This window comes from Anopheles gambiae, chromosome 3 (genome assembly GCF_943734735.2).
Source record: "Anopheles gambiae chromosome 3, idAnoGambNW_F1_1, whole genome shotgun sequence".
Lineage (NCBI taxonomy): Eukaryota > Metazoa > Arthropoda > Insecta > Diptera > Culicidae > Anopheles > Anopheles gambiae.
Genome location: NC_064602.1, coordinates 96,128,400 through 96,149,433, shown reverse-complemented (window position 1 = coordinate 96,149,433; position 21,034 = coordinate 96,128,400). Strand labels below are relative to the sequence as shown.

Below are 21,034 nucleotides of genomic sequence, written 5' to 3'. Positions count from 1 at the left end.
CGCGGCATTGTATTTGCGTATAAATTGTTTCATCATGGTCGTTTAGCTTCTTGCTTTCAAGTCATTGCGTGTCGGAATAGATAGAAATTTATTGAGGGATCTTCTGTGTGTACGGTAGAGTAGATGACTATATTGACGTTGATTTGTATATTGATTTTACGTCATAAACGTTCGATGTCGTCAGCAATGACATCGCTGGACCATGGAACCGCTTCCATTAGTTCCATGCCTGCTACCACGTGCTCGCCGTCAATTTGCTCGTGAAATATTGTTTTTTTCATTTTCAACTGCTATCACTTCCACACTGCACAAAAGTAACGCTGGCAGCAGCACACCCAAGGTGCACGAATTAATCAATTTAATTACCGTCTTCAAACGTCTTGAAGCGTCCAACGGTGTAAGGCGCGCGCGTTGGGGCGAAAGCTTATGCGTTTGGCGGCGTACCCGCGATGCGCCGATTTGCACAAACCTGATTAACAATCCAAAAAAACACAAAAGCAAACAAAAAATCCAATTAACCTCCTAGGCCTTCCTCTCCGGGGCGCTCGGTCTAGTGTGTGTGTGTTTGTGTGTGCGTAAGACAGCAAGCGAAGGATGACCCGGGCACTTTAAGGTTAATGATAGTGGTGTGTGGAACCGCGAAGGTGCAAGGAGAGTGTAATGAACGCGCATCTCTGCCCCCTGCTCTGAACCCACCGAATCGAAGGACCGAAGTGGCCCTGATGGACGGCGCCTTGTGTGGGGAGGTTAAATGTTACTGATAGGGCAGAGCGGGCTTGATGAAAAAAAGAAGATCAAGCAACATTGAAGATTATGCACTTTTTGCTGCCGTTGTGGACTGTAGTCGTCTATCGTAATCCTTGAAATGATGATCATGACCAGTGCTCGTTGGTTGGTGAAGAAGGAATTGCTGGAGATAAAAACTTGAAGACAAATGTCCAAATTGTGAGGGATCAATGAGATCCTTCAACTAAATATCCCATTGATACCTCAGGACCATCCTTGAACTAAAGCGAAAAGAGGAGTCTTTCAAATGAAATTGTAATGGAACTGGACATACTTCCTTTTTTCATTTAAAACATTTAAGACATGTAAGTGTCAATCATATATTGGCTGCATGTCAATGCACAAAAACTAGCCCCTACGTCCCGGGGCTGTCATACTATTATGCCTAATGGTTTGGGTTTTTTAGACGCCTCTTCTCTTGGGGTGGCGATAAAAACGGGTTGAGCTTAAATGGCAAAAACAAAATGGCAACTGCAATTTGTCTCTTTGCTGAGATGATGTAACTAAAAACCACGCTCCACGCTGATGGCATCTACTGTACTGTCAAGGCTAGATGGTATTGCTCTCAAGGCCACTGAAGTGTGTAGCGTCCACACGACAGTAAATGTAACGCTTTGTAACGCTGTAGAAATCAATATTAAGGAAGGTTCTCTGGTAGGCCATGAGGTAGATTTATTTTACAAAACTATCACTACAAAGCCTTCCCCCCCTGTATATGAGGTCACGGCAGCTCAGGGCAGTCAGGGAGTACTTCAACGCGCTTGGCCATGCCCAATAAGTTAAAAAGCTTGTATTCCAATGGTCGCACTCTCTGCGCGACCATCAAACCGCGGGTCCATTCAATTAATCTGCATTTAATTAACAAGTTGAATACCCTCGGCATGGTATGGAGACCGACCACCCTTGGGAGTCGTTCGACCCGAGTCGGGCGGTCGGTCGGTCGGTCTCCGCGGGTGCAATGGCTGACGTTGGTCCGAAGTTGACCACACGAACCATACACGAAAGTCGAGGGGAAGATACTTCATAAACAATGCTTGAACATTAGGCGAAATAGAAACAAGGAAATTGGATGTAGAAAGCTAACATGTGTTGTAGGGAAAAGTTTGATACAAAAACTGACTCATCATCACTCCCTTAGAAGCATGCATGCTCATCAGAACACGATATGTACTTCAACAAAAGTGTATGTAAATGTCGGATCTTGTAAGTCGATACCGACCAGATTGATCTGATTAATATGAGCCTATGAGGTTCACAATCAGACTCAGATCTCCCCTTCTGCCTACTCAACCAGTTCCTAGAACCTTTCCCTCTCCACACCGTCAAAGCCAGGGCGACATAACCTTCTACCATTCCACGTGTAAGCTCGAAGTAAGAAGAAGTTAATTATCAACTACTGTTGCACCTGGCGCTCTGTATACTCCCCAGCCTCAGCTAAGCCAGTGGAGTTATTAAGAGTGATGCAGGGGAGACAAAAAAACAGACAGCCAGTTGATAGAATTGATCCCTCCTGCCATCTTCCGGCTTTGGAGCAACCGGTATCACTCAACACACACACACACACTGGTTGTCCTTGTACAAATCATCGGAACGGCCCCTGACACATTATCCGTTCGGTAGCCGTGACGCGTGCGTACCCGGTCGTATGGCATAACATATCAGCTGCTGTTGCTGCTGCTGCTGCTGCTCTTGGGGATCTGGATCGGGTTCTCTTGCCGGCATTTGCGAATGCGATCGGAACTCTACCATACCGGGAGGGTTGTCCTTGCCGTGTCGATCGACTGATCAGCGGTATATCGAATGGGGTTGGGGGCTTCGATGCGATTTATTACCTCAGAATGCTGCCCCTAATGGTTGGTGTAGGTGCGCTCTTGGTAATCAAATGCCGACTCCCCCTTGTCATGTTATTAAAACGTGCTAGATTGCTGTTTCACTCGTCGTCGTCGGGGTGGTAGATATATTAATATATCAAAACACACCTTGCACACCCCTTAGACGTGAATGGTTAGCGATTATTAAGCGGATAGGCGCATTGCAAGAGTGTGGTGGCTCAAGATCTTCTTCCAACCAGGTGAGCCTAGAGCTAATTTGCACAGTGCGTCAGTGTGAATAGCGGACGATTAATGTATATGACCGTGCGTCTTTTTTTCTTCTCTACTTGTAGCCTTTCCTGCTTGAGTAGTAAAAAACTGGACGAACGATTGCCAGGTGCTGCTCCGCTACGCGTAGAGCAGCAGTATGCAAATTGATGTTTCTTTTTTTTGCGCAAAAAAGCGCCTGACTGCGGGTCGACTCCCGGGATGGACGGACGGACGAGAGCGATTATCGATTGGCGGCTCACTCGGCGACCCTCGTGTGTGCTTTCGAGGCGGCGGCGGCGGCGGCGGCATTGCATCCGCTTTCGCGCGTGGTGCAGAGGTCCCGCTTCCCTAAAGAGGTTCGGTTTTGGTGTGGCAGCAGCAGCAGCAGCAGCCGGTTCGCTGCTCCATCAAGGCTCGAATTAATGTTTGGAACCGGGAGCTAAAGCGGTACTGGTTTTCTATGGCGATGGCTGGAGCGAGAGCAACCCAGGGCCGTTGCGTTGGGTTGCATTGGGTTGATTGGATTAGCAGAACCTGCTGCTGCTGCTGCTGCGTGTGTGACGCGTGCTGGTGTTGCGCGCGCTCTCGACATGTCACGCCACACCTGTACGTCGCCGCGTGTTGGCATCGGTTCAACGCAGGATCGATGAACTCTCCTAGGGGGTTTGGATGCCAAGGCGTCGTGTGTGATGAGATCCTCGCCGCAGTCGATCCTTGTGAGCCGCGGCGATGTGTCAAAACCGCCACCGATCGTGACTCCGCACCGTCTGCCGCGGGGTCTCTGTAATTGCGCTGGCGGGTCGTCGGACTAATGGACTTTCACTTACAGCGTGCTACCGTTTTGGCACGTGTGAGAGTCATCCCAAGCGCTGGTCCTGTCCATCCGTTGGTTGGCTGCGCGTAAAAGGCGTACGATCACCAATGGCCGCAGAAAGAGCGGATAGATAGAGAGGAAGCGGCTGTCGGTTGGGTAACAACCACATTCACCTCGACACGACACGACACGGCACGCACGAAGGGCAAAAGGAAATTTATTAAATTGTTGGCACACGCACACACACACACAGCGCACGTCGATGAAACCGGCAGCAGCTGGCGTCTCGTTTCGAATGTCGGTTTTTTTTGGGGAGGGTGGAGTTGAGTAACTGAGTGGGTGATTGGGTGGGTGGATCGGTATTGGCTTTTCATCGTACGCACACGCGAGGAAAACGCTTGCTGGGGCATGCCATTTTCCTACCCCTCGGTTTGGGGTGTGAGTTTTCCAAGCGACTGAGACGGACACGCGAAGGGTGAAACAAGGAGAGAGGAAGGTGGTGAGGGCAAAAAAGGCACAAAAAACACACAAACCAACGGAACAATGTGTACAAGGAAGAAAGAGCTTGTGGCAATGGGAAGTAAAACACAAACACATAACGCCTGGACGGTGTCCAAGTAGTACACCACCGCCTGCTCCGCTTTTCGATTGTAACCAAACGCACACGCTTGGTCCCACCGCCTACCCGCGCCTCCCTGACCTCGGACAAGAGAAATGGACGCGGCTTTCGCGCGAATAAAAAAGCGCATTTAGCTGCACTTTCTTCTGCACTTTGCGCACCAGCGTGGCGGTGATGGGGGGCGGGGGGCCGGTGACGACTCATCCTTAGGCGCAGGCCTTCTTCCTCCCTTGAAGCCCTCTCTAGTTTCGGTATTGCATGCGTTTGTGTGTATGTCGAGTTAATGCACATTTCATTCCGCTTTTCGCTCTCTCTCGCATTGCGACCGGTGGTGCGACATGCATCAACGGTTCTTTTGCTGTTGTTCAATGCAAACGCGGGCTGTGTGTGTGTGTGTGGATGTTCGACACAAACACACACACACACACACACACACACACACCTCGTCGGAGTAATGGGGAGGCTTTCATTTCGCTCCAAACCCCCCTGAGGTTTGGGGAGTGAATTGAAGGGCGCGCCAGGCATAGGTTTTCTTCTTATCCTTCCTGCGTGTTATCGTGGTTTTTGAGGGGCAAATACACACACACACACATGGGTATAGAGGCAAAACCGCAACACCGTTGCATGCATCTTTCGTGCGAGCGTTCGTTTTCTTTGGTCTTTCGTGGCGTAACAGTTGACCATATGGGGACATCCATTTCAAAGGGGGCCCCCTTGTCCGTCGTGCCATTTTATGCCCTGCGTGTTTTTAGCAGGCATGGACTTTCGGACGATGCTTTGTCGTGGTGTGTGCGTTTTTCTTCGGCAAAACGGTAGAACGGAACAACAGAACGCAACCGGCAAAGGCTAATTTCTCTAGCGTCCATCTTTGAGTGCTTCGAAGGGCTCAAGAGAATGATGGGGAGAGAGAGAGGAAGCGAGAGAATGAAGAAGAAAAATTATGTCATTGCATCGATTTTATTTGTTGGCCTGGAGGTTCCTTTCGGTTGGTAATAAATTTAAAATCATTTATACCGACCGAGAGAGAGAGAGAAAGAGAACCCTTGATTACCATCGGTGCTGATCGGTGGTTGTGTTCATTCATCAACCGTGCTACGGTAGGCAGAGCAGTTGGGGTTGGCAACATTGTATCAGCTTGATGAGGATGAGGGATCTAATTGAAAATTCTATGATATCCAGGAATTAACGAACGGATTTTGGGAACGATATGAAAAATAACTGAAGATTAGTGGAACAATGCCCGATGCAAGAGGATTTCTTGGATATCTGGAGGTCCTCTGAATTGAAGATATATCGTTAGACATCATTTGAAGGAGTGTTGAACTCGGTATTGAAGGTAATTACCTCGGAACAATATCCAATATTTGGTTTGGTTGCCTAATGAGTTTAACTTTCAACAAGACCTTCCAGATATTCATGGCCTCTGATAGCTGCTCCGATAGCAAGAACATGAGCCAGAGGAATCTGTAGATGATCGTGATGATATCTCCTACCCTTACGTAGAAGATCTGCCTTACAATTCTCGTAATATTGGTTACTTCATTCCAATTATTCCAAGAAACAGCTGTACAAAGATGCGTTAAAGCCTTTTTTCTATCTTTCTCTCTTTCTCTCTCTCTCTCTATCTCTCTCTCCCTCTCTCTCTCTCTCTCTTTTCAAGATTTGTTGAAAACTAAACCACCGACTGTACTAACAGTTACGAAAGGAGAACTTGAAGCGATATTGACAGACTTTCGTAAGCCAAGAACATCTCATCGTACGATCATCGTAGGCTGGGAGCGATAACATTCCACAACTAGAGCTACTGCAGCGCAAGGCCCTCTCTGTCGCTTGTTTGAAGAGATAGAATCGATATTACTTTGTAGAGGGCGCCCTTGCTTTTTTTTTGTGTCTACTCGATTCATCGATTCATTTCCTAAACTCGTCTTCTTCAACCACGGAAGCGTGACATTTGACCAAACAAACCGATTGAACAGCAACAACAGCAACAAAAAAACAAAAGCGAAGCCGGAAACAGCATCGACCACATGGCCCTCGGAGGGAGGGCTGCAAACATATCGAAGAAGCACCTAAAAAAAGGAGGTGACGATGTGCAGACAACACACACGCGCGCCTGCTGAATCGGGCAACAGTTGCAACGTGTGGTGAGAGTGTGCCTCCGTCCGACCCCGGTTCCTAACAAATTTCAAACAGCGAAAGGACGTCGGGCGGGAGGTCAAGAAGGATGCTACCCATTAAGAAGTTGTGCAAGGAGCCTGACTGCTTCTGATGATGTGTGACTGTGTGTGTCTATGTCCAGTTAGCGGCAACAGAGGAGAAAAGGTTTGCCGCGGGTTTGACGGCGGCGGCAGCGGTAGACTCACACTTCCGGTATTTAAACGAAAAAAGCGTGCGCACACGCGCGCGGCCGATGAACACACCGGAAATCGTTTGAACCGTTTGACTCGCCTTCCGGGGGCACTGTTTGACACATCGGTGATCCCTGGGGAGGTTGAGGATGAGTTTGACATGAATGTGGGGAGGTATTGCGTGTGTGTGTGTGTGTGTGTGTTACCTTTCGATGCTTTTGTTTGGTGAGCATGAGCCTTGAGGCTTCCTCAAAAGACTTTGAATATTCAATAGTGATTCCTGTTGATTCTTCAATCAAAAATACATTATCGTGGTGGAACGATAATAATCTAAGAACTCTGTCCAAGAAAACATGAACGCGCACCGCGTTGTGTGCAGTTCGTTAGATAGTCATCTTTATGGTCAATTTGCAGGTTACTTTTTCCTTCTTTCTCTCCCGTTCGTTGATTCATATCCGTCGAGTGTTGTGCACATTAGAGTGTGTGCAGTGCAGTCCCATAAAAGTTCACTCTCTGGCCAGGTCATAAAAAAAAAACAAAACCCGTCCCATGGTGTCCGTCGCTCGCGAGCAGCCGAAAGGTAAAAGTAAAACAGCATAAAACAAACAGCATATAAAACGAGCGTGTTGAAATTAACCAATTGACCGTTATCTTTTTGCAGGAAAACGCCACACACACACTCTCTCTTTCCTTGGGACAACCTGTCGATTAATGAAGTGGAAATGGGTACTTTTACCAATCCTGGTAGTTCGGCCGTGTGCGCAACAAATGGTCGTTTTCTGCATCCTGCTAAAGGTGGCGCCGTTGCTTTTGGTGAGTACGAACGAAGCTCTATTTCCTACAAAGAATGGTTCTGTTTTTGGGGGACTAGAAGAGCCTTAATGAAGAATAATTTATAGCGAGTGCTTAAAAATGCAAAAATTGACATAACAATCTGAAGCATTCAAACAGGTTTGAAGCGCGTCGAGTTGTTGCTGTCTATCCCATAGAGCACTCCTCTTTCGTATCATTTTTTGGGAAGAACGAAGGCGCTAAGCACAATAAGAGTCTAAAACCTGGTATCGATTACAATTAATTTTCCTCCATCGTCACTGGACTTCTCTTCACAAGTCGGTTTTGTCGGTGTCGTCAAGCACAATTCCTGCCCATTTCTTGAAGCTTGTGTGGCGCTGTGGCATCTGATCGACCAGCAGGAGGTCGTCGATCACGTGCCGTAAAGCTATCTCCCAACACGGCACACACGCTGCTGCCCAACCGAGGTTGGGCGATGTTGTCTTCGCTCCACACACCACAGCCCCTGGCCCAAGTCATCTCTGAAGCACTCTCATTTGTAAATAATTCGTGTTGTGTGTGCGTTTTATATGATCGTTGATGCTTCACTACAATGTTGCTATGGTGCTGAGGTTCACTGCTGTTTTTTTCGCATTCTTCCGTGCTTTATTTCACTGTTGTTGTTGGTGCTCTTCCAACGCTAGATCACGCATGGAGTTTTGCGCAAGTAGGTCCGCAGAGGACTAGATAGGAGAAAATTAGACTAGCAAGAGGAAGATATGCGCAAAGATAGCGTTATTGTGCTGATGCTGTTGTCACTATTTCTTACTGTGGGCAAATGTTCAAGATCCGTTCTGACTCTATAGTTCAGAGTACATCCTCCTGATAAACTCCCAGCTTTTTTATCGATATCCCAAGAAGAAGTAGATGATCTAACCCTCTTCTGTTACAATCCAAAGCCCCCATGATGATGATGAAATGAGTGTGCAATAAATAATTCCTCTAAGCACCCCACATCCCCATTCCCGAGTTGGGATGTCGGGATGACTAACATATGCACAAACCCCTTCGGCTTCGTCTCTGTCCGGAAATGAACGGAAACGGGCCTATCTATGCTTGCCCTTGCCCTTCCGTTTCCTACCACACTTTAAGTGACACAGTTCACACAGCCCGTCAGAGAGACGACGATTTGTCGTCTCCAACACGAGTCTCCAAGCGAACTATTTATGTGTGGTTGTCTTGCACAGTTGTAGGGTTTCGACATTGGTCCGCCTCGTATTGTAATCAGCGACAGCGACGGACGGGAAGGTTTCCTCTTCCGATACTGCAACGCGACCGCAAACCGTGTGCTGCCTCATTTGGGTTTGGGGCAAGATTCATTAACCTATTTTATGAGTAGCAACGTCTAATCACATCTCCGATATTGAAGAAATAAGATGCGCTTATTACTGGGTTTATAGGTAGCGACTATAGGGTCTTTCAACTCCATAAATCAATTGTGCGACTTGGAGGGAGTCGTCGAGGACGTTCACCAAACATCTCATCCCTCAAAGCCTGCGCACAACATTAAGCTACCTGTGTTGCGTTGATTCCTTTTCCTTTCTTTCCAACCTCCGAAGGCGCTTTTCGTACATAAACGGCATCAAAACGGTGGTCCTTCCGGTAAATGATAGGGTGTGCCTTGTCCGTATCCTCGGGGCCTGTGTTTATATCCCGATTTAGCGCTTCCAACAGCACACGATATATTCGCCGCTGTTTTTTTGGTAATCGCTCAACACGCTTTGATCGTCGTTTTCCCCGGGAGATGAAGCGCCAGGACCCAGATTATCGTCGTTGGCACGAAAGGCTTCACACTTTGCCGCACTTTGATGAGAGAAGAATCCAAGGGAGAGACAGAAAGAGATGATAGAAATCAAGATAAAAACCAGTGTATAACTGTCGCGGGGTCTGAACTGTATCGCAAGGCTCCCCCGAACGGGGAGGGTATAATACACTCGACATTAAAACAAAAAACAAAAAGCTGGCCAAAACATCAACTACCACCACACACAATCCGGTAATGGCTGTTTGCAGTTCAGACTTCTTAATGAATGCGTTTTTTTACATTAATTGCAGCATTTTTTAATGCATTGTTTAGTGGGTTTTTTCTTCTTTCCTTTCCGCTTCATTTTTTTTAACGAAAAAGCCGAGGTTTTTGGGCTACAAGTGTCTGCAGGGATAGAAAAAAGTGTCTCGAGTGAAAAGCCATGACACCATACCATGAGCCTTCTGGAGTGTTGTTGGGTATATATGGTGTCGTTCCGTTGGGAGGAACGGTAACGTTTTCGATCGTGTTCCAACGCGACTCTGAAGAAGAAAAAACCCTCCGGAGGAAGACAGACAGACACACACACACACACACCGCTCATCGAATATGGCGAGCAGCAACTTTGGAACTCATCAGCATTAATATGAGAAGGTTGACTTGTCAGCAAACATCAACATCATTCTCCCCCCCTTTCCCGTGTCAGGCTAATCTGGAAGCGAACACACGTAACAAAAAACAACAACCGCAAAACACAAACCTTTTATATAATTCCTTTCCTTGCCTTGGCCGTTCCGAAATGGGCAACAAATGGGAATACTGGCAGCGGCTTCTGGAGCCAGTGGTGGCGGTGCATGCGCAGTTGCACTTTTTGACAAAACGTGCGGGGGAAAGGAATTTACATATTTCAGCAGGCAAGAAACGTGGACTATTCCTCTGGGGGAGGGCTTGGAGAGACAACCCGTGCGCTGGTTGGGGCATTATTGCACATTCTGGACGAGTAATGAAGACATTTGTGCGAGCGATGTCGGCGCGAAAAATGCATCTCCGGGTTTAGGAATGTTACGACATGAGATATTATACAAACCAGGAGGGAACATATGAGCATAGTTGGTTTGTTTGCTAGAAGAATCGGCAGAATCACTGAGCTTTCTCATGGTATTATGGAGACTGGAGGAAGGTTTTGCTGGGAAACCCGTTGAGGGAATTTTAAAATGTGTGCTAAAACGTTTCCCCAACTTCTGGAGTGAAGGCAAGGACAGAAAGTGTGATCTTCGAGAAGAGTCGTCTGAATGCTTGATGGTGATCGCGCCGATTCTACACCCCGAAGTCAACCCGTTTCACGCACATCCTGCCATTGACCTTGTTTGGAATGAGGCGAAAATGACACGTTTTCCAATAACCGGTTGGTTGGGTGTTGTCGGTGGGTTTGCTATTGCTCTCATTCTCAGATTGGTCAGATTGAAATTAGAGCTCTCTCTCTCCCTCTGAAAGGTAGCAGAGATTGATTGTGTTTGCTGATAGTCTCGTTACTTCCAACCGATCTTGATCAACAACACGATCGATGGGTGTACAGTGTTGCTGGAGATCTCTTTCCTTGGGCCTCAGATTGTTAGTTTGCCAAAGCATCTTAAGCATTTTAAAACCCTGAATTTCCAAAACTCTGAACTTCCAGCTCAAAACATTCCTGGAACAGAGAATTTGCTCTCCTTTTGCTTGTTTGGCTGGCCGCAAAACAAGTGGTTGGTTCCATCTGGTGTTCCATCAGCAGCCTGCAAAGGTTCACCAAGAACCTGAACCGAAACAGGCGGCAGAGTGTGTGTATGCCCGTGTTCTCACGAAGAAACGCAACACAGCGGCCAAACTCTTGTGTGTTGGCGCGGTTTCATAAAACGAGTTTTACCAGTTAAATTTTAATATTTCCATCCCCCCGCAATGGTATGGTGTAGAGGTGATGTTGTCGTCCTGTAGTCTGGCAGAGGAGAGCTGCTGCTGCTTCTATAGAAAAAACCTGCTCAACATACGCGAACATGCTCTCCACCCCCTGTCCTGTGTCTTTTCGCAGGAGAGGAGAGAATGAGTTTGATAGGATTGGAAGACTCCACGACAGCAACCACCGAGCAACCACGACGATGCTGCAGATGATGACGTCCTGGAAATGATCGCAAAACGTTTATTCCGCGATCTCCTCCTCTACCTCGTCCGCTCGATCTCGTCCCGCCCGTGTGTGATTAACGCGTTTTTATTCAAATGCAGCGCTTGGGCCTCTTTTTTGCCCGTATCCTCTTTCTCCCGTTTTGTGCGGAGTCTTAAGAAGGGGGAGCTGGGGTCTCGTATGTTGGAAGCGCGTAAAACAAATTTTCCAAAACCCACAAGCTCGGCGGGCGATACACCTCTGGTGGGCGTGGGGGCGAGCGTCGTCGTCACCACCTCTCCTCATCTCAACCTGTTTCTCTGCACGCACTGAGGATATTGGAACTCCCAACTCCCGCCCGGCGTTCTTTTGGACCCCGGTTAGGAAGCAGGAACAGGTTGCGATACTGAAGAGCGACCGCGAGCAGCGCGCACGTGTGTGTGTTTGTGTGCGTGTTACAACAAAAGTGAGACAGGTTTTTTTCAGTTTCTAAAAAAAAGAGATACGAACGAAAGAACGAAGAACCGTAGGCAACAGCAGGAGCAGCAGGAAAAAAAGCGCACACATAACGTTTTCTTGCCACAACCCTTAGTATAGAGGGGCTGTGCAAAGAACGCGCGCCTTCCATTTACAGATGCGGTCAATGACATGGTGTGTGTGTGGAGCGTGTGTAGCACACCGAAATCTTTAAAATCCACTCCATCAAATGAGATCGAATGAGTGTCTTTTAATGATCTAGTTCTGAGTGTCATCCCCGCTTAATGAAGCGATCTTGTACAGTTGTTGAACAATGCTTCTTAATAGCTGATAATTCCCATAAATGTTGATGATCACGATTTGTCATGGGATATTATATCCACCTCAAAATTATGACAAATGGCATCAAAACCATATCTCCCAACAAGAAGCCGTGACAAGCAGCTAATGTTTGCCTGTCAACCCCGTTCCGTTACACACTCCCCCGGGAGGATCGATCACAAAGTGATGAAAGCGTTAAAATGGGTAGATACACACCTTGAGCCGCATAGCCTACTCTAAGGTTGAAGTAGCAGCTCGTACCGATATATGATCGAGTTAACGCGTGGTTGGGTGCACGTGAAACATTGGAAATGTGAAAACCATCTCCAACACGAACAGCAGCAGCACCGGAGGCAGGCAGTCCAACGCCAACTGTGTTATTAACGGCAGCGATAAAGCGTGTCTTTACACATATCTTTTCCAGTGCCACAAAAGAGCCCACAGCACAGACGCGCACAGCACAGCTCTCGACAAGCGGACTACATCGGACCGAGCGTTAATAAGTGCGCGTCCATCTGTGGGTTCTGTTATCTCCTCTCACGCTTGCATCTCGCTCTTCTCCATGTAGCTTGTCCCGATGGCCGATGCTTGCCTGTCGCTTGTTGTATAGTCACCATTTTCAGATTATCAGTGACAAAACGATCATCTCTCGTTACCTACCCGATCGATCCTCAAAATCCTTACACGCACATAAATCACCGCGCGAACATTCCGGTTTGTCATTTGACTTTATCTTTGGAGGAGTTTCTCACTCTCTCTCACTCCCCTGAATCTCGTATTTTTAACAAGCAATGTTTTAGAAAGGGAGCGATAAGAGAGGACCGAGTCTGAATGAAGGATTGTTCTGTGTTCTGGTTCTGGTGGATCGCGTAGGGCAATGGGCCGCGCATGTGTAATGTGGGGTTTCATTTATCAAACTCCGTTGGTTGGTACGGAAGGCGCCGGCGTTGTGTTGTTGCGCTTAATGACTAACAAACGGCTATTTATAACGTATCGGTGGATGGCTGTTATCAATTTGTTGAGATGAACTCTATAGGTCTGTGGTGGAAATAGTATGGTATTGCCTTTTGTAGAGAATTCTATACAGATACGTGAGTGTATAAACCTTGTTCTAGAAGTTTGCATTGAGCTGATGTTCTGAAAAGAAATGATCTCAGTTTTTTGAAGTCATAATCGTTGGATTTCTGCAAGACATTCAAGAGAATTATCACTGCTAGTAGTGATGTCATGGTATAAACAACAGTGTCATAAGCTCCCAACGCGCCAAAATCAAACACACTTGAACTGGTTGGTTTACTCACTCACTGTACATTTCTAGACTTAGACCCGAGACCCTTAGAGGAGGCTCTATCACGCTTATCACGTTTCTGAGCAGCTGGGGTTAGTAGCACCTGGTTTTTGTTTTATGGCCCGTGGCTTTACACCCGAGATAAGAATCATTCAAACGGGAGCGCCGGAGTCTAGCGTTAATGATGTGACAAGCAAGTGTGGAAGAACCCTATCGGTGGGTGTGTGTGTTATCGTGTAGAGGTCTGGAGAGGCTCACAAGTTGCAAAAAGCCCAAAAAAGAAGAAGCTAGACTGCAATACTCGCCTTCTTCAAGAATTGGCTTCCAATCTCAGTGTGCAGGGTTTGACGGATCAATTCGGAATCGAATCTCCAACTGTTGCTGCTAGCTACTACAGAGCGAGAAGGTTGCTCGTTTTTTATGAGCCTGCAGTCTCCAGCAGCAGTAACCCAGTTATAAATGGGTTCATTCTTCTTCCAGCCCCAGCCCCGGGGGCCAGTAGGGGCGTGTGTGCAATGTTGTAGATTTTAACACGGATTTTTATGGTTTCTCTCGATGCCCGCTTCGTGCGCGCGCATTCCAGCTGAGATCAGGTTTGCGATCGACGGCAGCGTATCTGGACGGGGTTTTGGGCTTTTATGTGTGTTTGAAAACCGACAGCAGTTTATGGTTGTTCTATCGCGCTTGAAGCACACACACACACCGTCAAAAGGGGGGGAGAAGGGGAGCACCATATCAGATAATACCGTCCAATTACCTTTCAATTCCTTAGTCCCGCTTAGTCATCGGGAGGCCGGAGAAGGATCGGAGATGGAGTTTCGGAGGTGTTAATTTGCACCCTCTTGGGAGGGGGAAGGAGAGGGTTGGAGGAATTTCCCGAACTGAAGCGGCATCAATTTTCACTCTCATCCGATCTGAAGGGGGAGCTCTCTGTGTGTTCAATGTTGGCCTTCTTTTCAAACAAGGTAGACCTTCTTCTTCCATCCCCTCCCCAGAAAAGGGATCGCCTGCAAAGTGTGTGCGGGAGGAGAGTAAAGTGGTTTCGGTGGATTACGCCCCGGTGTGGTGGCGGCAAACCAGTACTCTATAATTATGCCCATCGTGTACCCCCTCATCTCCTTTTTTTTTTGCTGAGCTGTGTATTGTGTTCGCATGCTCCTCCTCACCCATCAGCATGGTGGATGGTACACGCGTGCGCGGAAAAGCCCACATTTATGGGCGATTTTCGATCGAACTGTTTTTTTTTTTGTGGTTTGGTTTGGTTGCTTTGATTGGTTGGCACGGACACGCAGCGCGAGACGTAGCGGCGTTTACGCATCGTTGTGTATCGCGCATTGAAATACCTGATCGCTGATGGTTCAATCGCTGATGATGGTGGTGGTGTGTATGATTAACCTGCGCGTGGCTACACGCGAGCGTTTAATTCTAAAAGCAATATTATCGTCGCTTCCGAAATGAAATCGAAATCTACTGCTATAAAGCACCATCATCCCCCCGGCATGGTTGTCTCGTCTCCGCAGTGCAAGACACACACACACGCGTGCGCCATAATAGATCGTCCGAAAATAGCTCGTGGGGGCCTCCTGCTGCTGTTGTTGGCCGCAACCGTTACAAATGCAGGATTGTCACCATCGCCCAAAGCATTCCACCGTGTTTGTGTGTGCCACCTCCCGTGTCGTGCGTCCGTCTCCTGTGGTGCCCTTCCCTTCTTCCCTCAAGACTTGATATTATTTTTCTCTATTCCCCCCCCTCCCCCCCCACCGAAAGAAAGAGAGAGCGAGAGAGGTTTTTATACGTCCAATTTCCCGACATTGTTGTAACGCCGGCAGCAACTCTTTCTTCCCCACCCGTCGAGTGTGTGTGTGTGTTTGTGTGATAGAGGACAGTGAGAGGAGGCTCTCTGAAGATTTATCTGCCAAGCAGAGACAACCAGCGCTGTGTTTCGACCGGGGAAATGTTGGTTTGCGAGCGGGAAATTTAGAACCTCTGGTGCGTTAGATATTTATTGTCGGCATTATTGTCAGATGGTTCTGCTATTTAGCCTTTCACATTGTTGCAGTGAAGAGTCGACAGGAAGCGAAAGGTTTTAAAACAAGATTTGGGGCAATCATTAGAGTGTCACTGCTTCGTGTGTGATGGTGGAGACTTAAGAGAGAAGCTTTATTCGCGTTCCAGCACGCAAGGATGCTTCCTATGGATTATGCTGCTTACCCAAGCTGCTTACTCAGTCACCAGGTTTTGGGACATTCTAAACTGGGGGCAGGGGTGTGTGTGTTCTTACTGCTCTGGTCACACACCCGTTTTACGCCGATTTTTTCAGAAGCGCTTCAAACTCGACTGCTCCTACTCTGCTGGTGTCTGAGGAAGAAAAAACATTGAGAATATATTTGCATACATATCGAACACATCGGGAGGACGTCCTGGGGGGTGCAAGGTCTGGTTGAATAATTCAACAACACGCCACGAAACACAAACGCACTTACAGACAAGCGATGTTACGATGATACGTACCAACAGTAAGGGAAAGAGCTCTTTAATATGCTGGCTATATTTATCATACACAGTTCAATTCGGTTCAATTCCTTGTTTGCATAGTTTAGCGCAGGGGCAGACTGAACTAGTTTATGCGGCCGCGAGAGAGAGCGAGAGAGAGAGAGAGCCCGAATGGATGGAAAGAAACGCTTACAACCTGTCTAAGGTTTTTTTTTGTTTTGGTTTCCAATCCAAACGAGCTAAAAGCGACGAGTTTTAACAAGAATTCTAAGCGAAACTAATGATGGTGCGCCTAAATGTATGCAGTGTTCATGGCAAATAGAAGCTCTTGCTGAGCAGATTGCATACTTTAAGGCGTACTACTTCTATGAAGACTTGTTTAAAAGAAGCTATTCAGTGCGCGTTTAATTAAGAGCATCTAGAATGTTCTATTTGCTATCTTATCTAGAACTGTACAAGTTTAATGGTAATGTTTGTAAGCAACAAACCTAACTTGCCACTGTTATCAACAATCAATTGACATTCGATTCACATTGATCGATGGAAAAGGTTAGCGGGAAAAAGGTCCGACACTACCCCTCCCGCTGGTAAGAGATTAGGATTCACTGCTCAAACGGCTGTAACTGGACTTCACTGGGGGAAGAAGCTATAAAAGAAAATAATTAAACAACCAACCAGGCACAAGTACTAAATTAAGAAGACCTTGGCGATAACGTGACCACAGTCCAGCGAACGATGAATGAAACAAACAAACCCAAGCGCAACAGCGCAACCAAGAGCGCATTTCGGTTGACCCTGCGGTGTGTTGCGCATAACCTTCCGACCACATCTGCGCCCCCGGGGTTCGCGGTCGGGTTATCAACCGGGGAACAGTAACACTCCGGCCGAATCCCAAAACAGCCCATTTTCGAGCGATAGTTCCCAGGGTCGTCAATGCTGGCCGCAAATGGTCGGGCCGTTCCCTACTGCTGCTGCTGCTGCTGATAAGAAGATCCCACATCCCGCGGCATTTTGTGGTTGCGGCGATTGTATCCCATGGGAGCGTTTCGAGCAATCGGTGGCGGTGTCGTCGCACAGAATCCTTAAACCGTAATCTGGTCTAATACAAATGCCACACACTCTGTGATAGCAGCATTTCCCATGATGATGATGTTTGAGGTTAGGAGCGTGTGTGTGATAAATGAATGTTCCCACGGATTTGGGTTTCTTTCATACAAATAGCTCACACAAGTCATCTTTTTTTTTAATAATGAATACATATTTTATTTGAAATTTTTACCATTCTTACTTTCTTCTCACAGTAGTATGGCATTCGTTTGCATTTCTTTCTCTTTCTCTTTTTCTCCCTCTCTCTCTCTCTCTCTCTCTCTCTCTCTCGCTCTCTTTTTGTATGTAGTTTCTCTATTTTGTATTTTCATGTTGTGTTGTGTTACTTTACATTTTGTTTCCTCCTTTCTTTATCATTCTTTTTGCAGCTTTCCCATTGTAACTTTTTCTCTCTCTCTCTTTCTCTTTCTCTCTCTAATCGTGCTTGATTCATCCCTTTTTCTTTTTATATATAGTTTACATAGCTTTCTTTCTTTTATTATTTAGCATTTGTTTTGCATCCTCTGTTTTGGTTTGTGTAAAGTTCTTTTTAATAATATAATATATATATATATTTTCATCCATTTTCTTTTTCTTTCGACGTCTGAGATTGGTTTCAGTTGGTTTGTAGTGTTTTTTGTTTCGGCTTGTGTGTGCGTGTGTTTGTGCTTTCAGTTTGTTCGGTTTGCTAGAACTCTAGAACGTTTTGTTAAATATTCTGTTTGACTGCTGTTGATGCTACTGTTTTGCAAAGTTTTCTCTCTCTCTTCTGTCTCTCTCTTTCTGTTATTTTACATGTTCTTCTATTTTGCTTTGTTCTTATACATTGTTTGCTTCGCTTCGTATAAGATGCAGGTTTTTTGTTCGTTTTTTGTTTCGTTTTACGTTCTTCTGTGTTTGTTTTTGTTGTGTTTGATGCAACCAGGTCAGGTTTGTTTGTTGCAGCTTTGCACACTGAGGTAATGGCAACGAGTGCGTAACAAGTTCACTATTTCACATTTTTCTGTAATTTCTGCTCCATTTTTTTGGGGGTTTTTTGTACGTATCGTGGAGTGTGTGTGTGTGTGTTCGCATAGCTCGAAAGGTTAAAAAGAGGATCTTTTTTGTTGTAAAGGAAAAACTGTTTGCATGAGTGCGTTTGTTTGTTTGTTGTAGTCATTTGCTCATATCAAATCTGTGTGTTGATTTGTTTGATGTACTTGTTCCATTTACATCGCTTTTCATGTTTCTTTTGCACGGTTTGTTGTGTCTGTGTGAAGCTTTTTATAAAAATAACAAGCTTTGCTTTATTTATCTCTTCTGGTTTGTTTGTTTTAAGTTTTACTTTCTTCTGTTCAGGTGTGAGAGCAGCTATTGTTTTGTTTGGTTTGTTTGTTTGTTATTTCTGTTCCTCGGGGTTTTTGTATGGTTAGAATCTGTGCTTATATATTATATGTATCTGTACATTTCTCTTTCTCTTCTCCTTTCTCCTTTCATCCTCACTATTAACACAGCTATATACTAATGTATAATTTTTATTTCATATATGTTTGCGCGTGTTTTTTTTCTTTAAGGATTTATGCAAACTCAACAATTCAGGGAATCTCAGGTCAAAGATTGTTTGCAATTGTACAGAATTTTGCGGGTGAGGGGGAGAAATTTAAAGAGGATTTTTCTTCAAAGTTTCTGTCCATTCGTTTCACTTTCGTGCTGTTTTCTCCCTTTTTTCCGCTGGGTTTTACCCTGTTGTTGCATCTACTGTCTCACTATTTACATTCATCTTTTGTAACTTTTCGTTCATTCCTCTTTATCTCTTTTTCACTCTTCAACTCGTACCGACAGGTAGTTTGATTTAGGTTGCTTTTTTGTTTGGTTGGAAACAAAATTATCTAATAAAATTAACTAGCATTTAATTTGGCTACAAGTAAATTTTTCCTAAAGTCCCAAAAAAAGGAGCATAAAAAGGGAAATGAAAGAACAATTTACTTTACAATGAATCCACAATCAAGTAAAGCATGTTATCTAATTATTCTAATTAAGAACAATGATAACGAAACAGCTTGGGTGTAGTAGGGCTTATGCAATAGAGAGTTGAACACCGAACAAGCTAAGGGAAGGAGGGAAGGATGTGTCCTATAACCGTGCAATTTGAGGTTAATGTTAGTGTTTTCTGTCCTTACATCACTAGAAAAGCATCAGGAACGGAGAGGAAGAAGTTTTGTTTAATATTTTTCTTTTCTTAATTTTTACCATCACTTGCCTCCTGTGTTCGTTCCCCAAAAAACGAATGAAATTAACGCCCATCCCTTCTTCCGTTTGTGGCCCTCTTCTTCTACAATTTTGTGTGTATAAGTATTACCAGTCTAATTTTGAAATGTTTTCCTACCTTCCGAAACGTGTGTAGTACGAGAACCGATTTTTCTTTAGTCTCAAAAAAGTTTTAAATCTCCTCCAATGTTGGTTCCTTTTTTTTCCTCTCGTTCCTTATTTTTCGTATTTTCCATTCAGTCCTTGTTTTGGTGCGCCTTTTGGGGGGTTTGGAAAAGCGCTTTCCTTTGGGAGGGATAATCCTAACAGCAGTAATGCCTAGTAAAGTACAGCTATTCCAATTGGTTGTATTACATTACATTTTGTGTGCTTGCATTGCCGAAGTGTAGAAACAGTAAAAGTGTTTCAATTTTAATTGGACGAGCTGGATTTTAGTGAACTGAGTGACAATAAAAAGGGGAAAAAACGCAAAAAAAACACTCTAGAAGAAGCTTGTGCTATTCCTTCTCTTGTGTTTTTTTCCGTATTAATTGCCAAAGCGGGATAATATTGTTATTATTTCATTAAAATAGCGTTTTTTAAACGTTGGACTTTTAAACGACGACGCACAGTGTAAGAGTGCCACCGACTACAGCTACAGCCATCACTACTCGGCTATGGGTTTTTAATTTAGATTTTTTTTCCGCATACGCTCTCCATTATTTCGGTATCGGTTTGTGTAAGGGCTTGTTTTTTTTTTAACTTTTACTTATGGTAATGTAATGTTTCAATATACGTTTAATCCTACTATCAAGAGCACCGCAATCAGTCATCTTTCGTTTTTGTCTTTATATGTTGCCCGTTAAGTATTGGTAAATTGGTTGGTGGGGAAAACAAGTGCTAATCTTTGCAACTAAAAATAGCTCACTTGGTGTGTTTTTGAATGAATATATTTGTAAAATGTTTAAAAAAAGATGTAACTTTCATTTAACAAATTATTGACATCTTTTCAGCGAGGTAAAAATGGTAATTTTGCCGGTAAAATGAAATTCGGCTCTTTTGCGCCTAGATGTATGCAATTTTTATGGCAAATGTTGCTAAAAAAAGGTAATTTAACGGAAAAAATTAGCCACAAAAACAAACGAAAGGTATAAAAGCTTAAAAATAATCATTCTGTAGCTTTTTTTCTGCCTTGCTTTCGTTTACCCAACCATTTCCTCCTACCCCCCGTACACCATCCAGTCTCATGTTTTTTTTGTTTCTTTTTATTCGTAATTTGCCTTAAATATGTTTATACACGGTTTGCTACAATTTCACCAAATATGCTGTGGTTTATTCTTCTTAATTGTATAGAGCTTTTTTTCGACACACGCTTTTGGAAAGAAGAAGTGGGGGGCTTTTTGCGCTGATTTCGTCTTGTTTTGCGCCCGAGCGTTGCGCTGGTGGGCGGGCAGGGCGTTTGGGGGATCGGATTGGATGTTGTCGTTGTCGCTCACACGCGCTCGCATAGATGGAATTGGGGATTTGTTACTGTAAATGTAGAGGAGAGAAATAAAACAAAAAACCTCAACAGCGAACGACAATAAATGCAGTAACGTAAAGAGGAAACTCATCGCCGGAGAGCCTCCGGGATTGTGGCAGTTTTGTTTGTTTTTCTTTTTGTTTTTGTTGTGTTAACGTTATCGCGCTTAGATCGTTGCTACTCGATCAAACCAAACTGTGAACACAGGCAGTCATAAATGTCGTACGGCCAAAGGGCAGTTTAAAAACATGGAAGCTAATAGTT

The 21,034-nt window shown here is 45.2% G+C and overlaps 1 long non-coding RNA gene across 1 annotated transcript; it reads right to left on the bottom strand.

The window, feature by feature from the left end:
- Nucleotides 1-15,428: 15,428 nt before the first annotated feature.
- On the bottom strand, nucleotides 15,429-16,870 carry LOC133393922 (uncharacterized). The gene is made up of 3 exons (XR_009766501.1): nucleotides 16,639-16,870; nucleotides 16,425-16,582; nucleotides 15,429-15,801 (listed from the first exon to the last, which is right to left on the bottom strand). It is a non-coding gene; the product is annotated as an uncharacterized LOC133393922 (long non-coding RNA).
- Nucleotides 16,871-21,034: the final 4,164 nt, after the last annotated feature.